The sequence below is a fragment of the Pyrus communis genome, chromosome 11 (assembly GCF_041283825.1).
Source record: "Pyrus communis isolate YQ-2024b chromosome 11, ASM4128382v1, whole genome shotgun sequence".
Taxonomy (NCBI): domain Eukaryota; kingdom Viridiplantae; phylum Streptophyta; class Magnoliopsida; order Rosales; family Rosaceae; genus Pyrus; species Pyrus communis.
In genome coordinates this window covers 26,144,846-26,153,023 of record NC_142575.1, presented here as the reverse complement: position 1 = coordinate 26,153,023, position 8,178 = coordinate 26,144,846, and the positions used below count along the sequence as shown (strand labels likewise).

The window sequence follows — 8,178 nt, the reverse complement described above, 5'->3', positions numbered from 1 at the left end:
TCATTTTGGTCTATCAACTAATCATGTTTGTAATTGGGTTGAATCCCCACCGGATTTAATCCTTGATTTACGCTTTATATGCTCTGATTTTTAAATCTAACAGGTAGAGAATAGAGTGAAGTAGAGCACGTGTGATCATTCACACGTTAGTAGACCTGCTCTGATTCTATGACGAAAGAACTTGCTGAAACCACTTTTTTTCTAAGAGTCAAATACAGATAACTAATCTACCTTTAGATAATTTCAAATTGGTTTATCCTTTAGAAAATTACAAATAACTACCTAATATTTGAAGTTGAACATTCGTTAGGTCACTAGCATCAAGTGATGAAGTCAATAGTGTTAACTAATGACATGAACAACTATTGAACCTGCTTTCGCTTGTAAGTGAGAGAAGAATGTTTGATTCTTGCCAAAGATGAATTTGAACCACATTATTGCTAGCCCATCGTGAGGCTTTGCCCACTTCTGCACTCCCTTTGTGTTAATAATATCGTTTGTTAAAAAAAAAAATCCCATGAATTAAATAAAGAAAAAATCCCATAAATTAAATGTCAAACTCATCCTTAAACAAAATAAATCCAAACAGAGGATCTGAATCTCCATTTTAGTAGAGTTTAACACATTGGGTTTGGTTTTTAAAATTGGGCTTTCCACAAAACGAAATAGATTTGGGCTGAAACTAAATCCAAATATATTTAGTGGAGTGGTGAAACAATTTTTTAACACTAAGAAGAAAAATACCACTAAAGAAAGAGTTAGTTGCTATTTTTTAATTAATCAATTGTAGTAATTGGCTATGGCATTTATATTAAGTCATATATGCAAGAAACAAACCAATAAAACTATTAAGCGTAAATTCATAGAAAGTGGGCTTTTATCACAGTGGTGGAAAGGTGTTGAGCCATTGCATGACAACATGGGTTTAAACCATGTCGGTGACTAATCTAACATCTAGTCTAACAAAATCTATCGTTTGAAAAAAAAATCAGCTTAAATCAACAGATTTCATCAATATTTCCTACAAATCGGTTAAATATTTGAAAAACTCTTATACTTGGCCTAAATCAACGTTTGACATTCCTTGATGTATCATTTTAAATTTCCATCATTTCCATAAAAAGCAATAAATATCGATATATTCATCAATGTTTTAAAAAATTTTCATATCAATATTTCTATTGATACCAATACTTTAAACACAATCCTAAGCATATTACCTTATCCTCCTTCAGTACTTGGGCTAACCGTTCACTCTCCAAAGCCTCTAAAGTGTTATCCTTATGTGGCTTATGGCCCATTTGGTTCATGTTAAGCTTAAGGGCTGGTTTGGTATTGTTGTACTTTGAAAAAAAGCTGATTCTGCTGTGCTGTGAGAATAAGCGGCTGTGAAATAAAGCAGCAGAGTGTTTGGTAAACTTTTTTGTAAAAGTGCTTTTGAAAAAAAAAACAGTATTATAGTGTTTGGTAAACTTTTATATAAAACAGATGTGAAAAAAAGCCGATTTTTCAAAGCTGGGTTTTTCAGCTTCTTGTTTTTGGCTTTTTTTTCACCCAAAACTGTGAAAAAAAGCTGAAGCTGAATGTTTACCAAACACAAAAACAGCTCCCAGCTTTTTTTGATACCAGCTTTTTTTCAGAATCACCTCAGTGCCAAACCAGGTCTAAGTCCAAGTCGAGTAAGCCCTCTGCTCTCATGTCGTAAGACGAATTAACACAAAGTTTCAGTCTTTCAGATTTTTCAGAAATGGACCTGCTCTGCAACGTATACTCTAATCCCTCGGACTACGAAGAAGAAGAAGAAGAAGAAAAAGCAGAAGGAATTAAGCAAACCATCACACCCCCGAATCCGAATCGACTCAAATCCGATAACCCATTTGCACATACCAAATTTCACCATCCTCTGCCGGAGTCAACCCAGTTTCCGACCCTCCAAGCAGAAGCTCTGGTTCCTGGTCGATACATATCCAAGAGGGAGAGGGCGTTAGTGGCTTCCCAACCTACTGTCCCCGACCCGCAGCCGAACCCGAATGCTCATGTCACGACCTTGCCTGCTACTTTGTTACTTTCATTTGGAAATATCTGTGAATTATTATTATTATTGTGTATTTAATTTTATAGAAACATAGACTGTTTATTTGGAGAAGAACTCGCTAAAACGTGTTCATTGCCACAGTGACATCCCGGCATTATTGGAACATAATGTCATGGTCCTGCTAAACCTTTTATCATAGTTGTTCTCGTCGATTTGTAAGAAAAGGAAATGCTCGTGAGAAGTTCACTGAAGTTGACAATGCCACTCATATATGCATGTTGTAGTAGGCAGCTTTTGGGAGTATTTCGGATTCAGACGTTCCTCGAGATGTGATGTTGTGGTTGAGAAACAAAGTGAAAAGGGGTCGATCGCAGCTCGGCCAATTGCCCCAAAGAATGTCTGTAGCTCTAAATAAGCCTACCAAAGCTGTCAATGCTGTACATTGGTCACCATCCCATGGTGAGCCCTACTTGTTCATGAACCCTTGAATTAGCACTTACCCCTTTGGATTCGTAGCCTCGTGACACTAAAGATTGTTTCTTGAATGTTGTTTTAATGTAAAATTTGATTTTAACAAAGGGTGCTTGCCAATTTTTTAAGTTGAAGAATCGAGCAATAGTATACTTTTTATATGCCAATTATATTTGTTCACTTTTCTTATTGATCCGTTCATTGGAGTTAGTCAACAGCTCATCTTCTTGCCTCTGCTTCAATGGATCATACAATCTGCATATGGAATGTGTGGAGCAGTGATCAGAAGGTAGCCCGTGTGTTTAATTTTCATAATGCTGTGGTCAAAGATGTGAAATGGTCACTGCAAGGGTTGTCTGTTCTTTCTTGTGTATATGACTCCTCATCAAGGCTAGTAGATATTGAAAAGGGGCTAGAGATTCAGGTTTTTAAGAAGGATCAAGTTGTCAGTGTTATTAGATTCCGACAATTCCACTCAGTGAAAATTCTATTGTTTTTTGGGATGTTTCGCGACAAGTTCCACTATCTAATCAGGTAAGAGACTTCATCCAGTCTTGCTTCAATGTGTGTTGCAAATGCGGTGTTCAATTATTTATCAAAATATGGTTACCGAGTTGAACTTGGATATAATGTAATTCTTCATCATCCCGTAAGAACTTACATTCATCCCTGTAAGCTTGTTCTACGGTCTTTTTGGATTTTTCTCTTTTATTTGAGCTTTCTAGATTTCGTATTATGTTGTCATCTAGTCTTCTAGTTAATGTTTATGCGACGTGGACTATAATGATTTAATCTATTTAGCATGCATGGTAAGTAAGATGTAGATATAACACAAGGCCATTTGTAATCATCTTCTTAATGATGGAAGACATGCGATACTAAAGATGATGACTACGTTGGCTAAAATATGTGACACAATTCATGTTAAGAAGGAAGTTCCACAACGCCATGTAATCTGTTTTGCTGTCATATATGTGACACAGTTGTAGAAAAATCTCCTAAGTTAGGATCTCTTACTGCTTTGTACTCATAAGACGTTCCTTTGGAGGTTGATAGTTCTCATTTGACAGCAAAACAAAACTGTAATTGTTTGACAACGTATATTTCGACATCTCTAGAATACATCAGTTGTATGTTTACATGCTTGGAACGGTAAGGGAGTGAATGAGAGTTGGAACTCCACTACTATACTATAGTTACTAGAGTATGACAAGTTCTTCCACCAATTGTTCCTACTGTAGTACCAAAATTGCCCAACTATTTTCTCAGAATTCTAGAATCACTTAGTATGTGTACAAAGAATAAAGTTTATACGAGTGTGAAAAATGCATTATTTGCTACCTCTTCTGAAAAGAAAAACTGTCTATATTTTCCTGAGAAAGTAAAAATTAGTTTTTAGGAGAGATGTAATAATATTTTGAATAATAATTATTTACGTTTAAATGTGTTGTAAGTAAATGATGGAATTCTTTGACCAAAACAAAGAAAGTAAATGATGGAAGGTACAAAAATACATTTTGAAAAGAAAAACAACTTCGATAGCATTATAACGGGAAAATAATTTTTGTCATTTGAGATATTTATTATGAGTAGTTGAAAAATTATAATGGAAACTGTTTGGAGTGCACAATTAGATTTTTGGGATGCCGATAAAAATTCCTTATAATTTTCTTGTACAAGGGCATTAATGATCATATTTATTTTGATTTTGATTCCTGAAAGTTAATAAACATTTAAGTTACTCTGCTTTCATAATTTGGTAATCGGATAAGAATATACTTGGACAAGTATCTGATGTTATACACTGGTTAAGTATCAATATTTTGATAACAAAGTTTTCAACATCCAAAGGATATCATTCTCATAGGCACATCTGTGAAGTACAAACCGAAGAGTCCTGAAGCCTTTTAGTTTATAAGATTATTGTAACATAAACTTTTATCTCCGTCCCTTTTCATGAGAATAGTATATGGAATATCAGATGACTTTATTTCATTTTCGTTCATTCTGTTAAAGAAAACTCTTTAGTCATCTCTCACTTTTACAAGTCTTCTCAGATACGGTCACGATCAAGTTCTCAAGGGGTCATATTTTTGTTGGAATCCCACATCGGTGGGGGTAAAGAAAAGTAATGATTTTAAATAAGTTTACCCCATAACTGACGGATTGGGCGGGTGATAAAATTAGAAACAGTATAGGTGTCGTTAAAGTAGGGCTCACCAGGCCCGTCGATCTAAAAAATTTCAATAGTTTTGATGATAAATTATTGAAACTAGTAAACACTAATAGAAGTCATAATGTATGATCAAAAGTATGGTTTGTAATAGAAGTCATAATACCTAGTAAACACTAAACATTCACATAGTAGCCTTAAAATTTTGCTACTCGAAGATTGATAGAGACATAGTACATGCTACTCCTATTTTTCATTTTATGTGGATTTTTCTTCACATAACGTTTATTGTATCCACATTCGGGATCATTTATGCATTTTCTGCCACCTCACATAAATTTTAATCTTGTTTAACCATTTATTTACTCGTAATAATCACATTGCTTTATTCATGTTCCATTCTCTTAGATTAAACTGATATTTCGATGTATCATGTTTATAATTTGTTGTTTAGCATTTGAAAGTTATTGGGTTCTACTTACTTCTAGGGATAGTGGAATTATTTATCCTAAAGATTTGGCTTTAAAGAGGTCATGTCGCAATGGATATTTCACATCATACGTAATGTTCAATAAAATGTATTTGGAGCTTTGCAAAGTTCAACCTTTTTTCATTTTTTTATTTTTTTATTTTAATTTTGAACTTTAGGATATGATTTGTGGAAGTGCTATAATTTTTATCTTGTCGACTTGACACCCAACAATTAACGTTGTGTATTTGGTCAATCAAATTGGCTATCAAAGATCACAATTAATGTGAATATTGACAGTGAGCCAATGAGCCATTGAGGACTAAGTAGCTATCCCAAGTCATGCCAAGTACCATCATTGTTGCTAGGTTCCGTGTTGCGCACTAGATGCTCAGCAGCAATTGTACAGGGTGAAATGACAATCTATGCAATTTAACGAATTCAAGCGATGTTAGGAGATAGGGTAATTGACACTGAAACTTTGGGAAGGGATTAATGATCTTAAGTTAACCACTTGAGCTTCGAATTGCTTGTAGATAAATGTATATAGATGTAAAGTTGGCAATATAAAATGAGGGGGTGTCACAGCTCTACGGTTTTGAGAGTCGGTGGTGTAGTTGTCCCTGAGCCTTTGGTCCAGGGTTTTGGGTTTCATGCCTCCTGTTTTCGAGTTCTCAGGTTTTTGTTGTCTTGTTTCATACATACTACCTAAATCTCCTAATCTCATCGTTCCTACATTCATCTTTTCACTATCTCTTTATTTCTCATCTTTCCTTTACCATAAATTTGGGATTTTTATGTGTTTCCTATTTGAGTGAGTTTTTCGTGTTGTCGTGGTTGATTTTGGTTTTTCATGTTTTAGTTTGATTTGGTTGGTGCCTCTTGCTCTAGTCCTTATTTATCTCCAAGTTATTGTCATTGCTATTATATATGTTAACTACATTGAAATATTTGAGAATCGAAGTAACAAAGAGAGATGAACTAGAGAGAGTTTAGAGAGAGAAATATAAGACTTGTGTTCAATGCTCAGAATAATTACACAATTTTGTTTTTATAACAGAAATCTGAACAACTCTAATTAAATATTAACAAACTTACTAACTGTATTGCTGACTTGTACAGTCACTTAACTAATCATCGAACTAATGATGTGGAACACTTAATAATAAGATCCTGGTTGATTTCCTCGTAGTGGTTGACAATGAAGGTGGGTTATGGTGACGAGGTTTTTAGTTTTCTTGATCTAGGGTTTGTTTATGGTTGTTGCATTTGGTCTTCCCCTTCTCTTTGAGGCTTTGAACTGCTATTGTTTATGGGCTTGAGTTTAAAACTTTTAATACATGTTGTTCCCCTTTGAAAAAGGGGCTCTTGAAAATATATATGCCAAGAGCACGTAATGGAGTTTTATCTAAAATGAATGGAAAACGTACGAGTTGAAAATTATAAGCCTTTAATTGATTAGAGGTAAGGCCTTTTAGACTTTGGATGTGTTGAAAATTATAAGCCTAACCGTTTCTTTAAAGATCAATGTCTGACCTTTAAGTACTAAACAAAAAATAAAAGAAAACTATATAGTAAAGAATAAATTTTGCTTAACCTAGGATCAATATTGGAAGGATGTGGAACAAATAAATAATGGTGTTGAAGGAAGTTCATAAATATATATATACGTAGAGAGAGAGAGAGAGAGAGAGAGCTGTTAGGTATGGGGCAATCTGGCAGTGTGGTGCAGTTGATAGCAATACTGTCCAGGTGCTTCTAACTTAACTAGACCTACCATGAGGAACTGAAATATGATTCAATTAAGAGGGGCGGTGTAGGGGGATACTCAAAACAGTGCTTTTGTTCATCATCCACGTCCCTTTTCATCAAAGAGGAGAGAAGACGAGGGAGGGTGGGTGAGGAGGCCCAGGAGGGTGAGTGAGGAGGGGGGAAGCGGGCAACAAAAAACCAAAAAAGGATACTAAAACAAGACACAATTATGCAATTCCCTTTCCAATTGTTCATGGGGGTCAATTGTAGGCGGACATGACACACCACTTCTACCCCTTCTTAGATGCATTTGCAAATGGGACCAAACCACCCCCCTCCGTTCTCTCTAAACCCCAATCTTTCAAATACTACCTCACTCACAAAACGCATGACACAAAGCCCACCAAAAATAAGTAAAAGAAACCAGCAAGTTTCGTCTAATCCAATTATTAAATATATTAGAACTATTTGTTAATATATAAAAGCATGCTTGTAACTCCATTTTTCCATCAGCACTATCTAGACATACTTTCAATTCTTGAAAACATTGATGGTCCACATACAAAACTGTTTGTATTGGAAAATATGGAAGCAAACCCTAATCCCATTTAAAGCAAAGGAACACAGTCATGCATACCTAGTTGCCTATATCCACGTTATATATAATATATATGTATATATTTTTATGACCTTCATATGAATATGCCCCCCACCTTGCCTGGGTCTCAGGCTACAATCTTGTTATGTCCATCTCTTTAATTGTCACACCATTAAAATTCAGAATTAAATGAGAAAAGCTAGCTATAGCTAATTTAAAAAAAAAAAAAGAAAGCAAATCAAAGAAAGAAGGAAACTGAAACGAGAAGCTCGAGCATTCTTCCTACTACTCCGTATGACTTCAATCATCATCTAAAAAGATAAAAAGAGAGACTTCCTTTTACCAAAAAAAAAATATATATATATATATATATATATATATTATAAATAATATCCATATGTGTGTGTGTGTACATGAGGTCAAGCGGGTATTCGCTTCATGAGGGCTCCACCAGCTTGCCATTCAGGCGACATGAAATGATGGTTGAAAGGTTTTGACCCCATGTTCCCAATCTTTTTTTGTAAGAATATTAAGAATCCATGAATTATGCATATTTATCATTTATTATACATCAATTTTTATCAAATATTTTTTATGTTTAATTTTAAATAAAATAATTTAAAATAATTTCTAATCGCACGATGTACAATGAACGAACACGATTCATGAATTCTCGGAAT

At 34.6% G+C, this 8,178-nt stretch overlaps 1 pseudogene; it reads left to right on the top strand.

The window, feature by feature from the left end:
• The first annotated feature begins 1,747 nt into the window (after window positions 1–1,747).
• LOC148693181 (uncharacterized) lies at window positions 1,748–3,255 on the top strand (annotated as a pseudogene).
• Window positions 3,256–8,178: the final 4,923 nt, after the last annotated feature.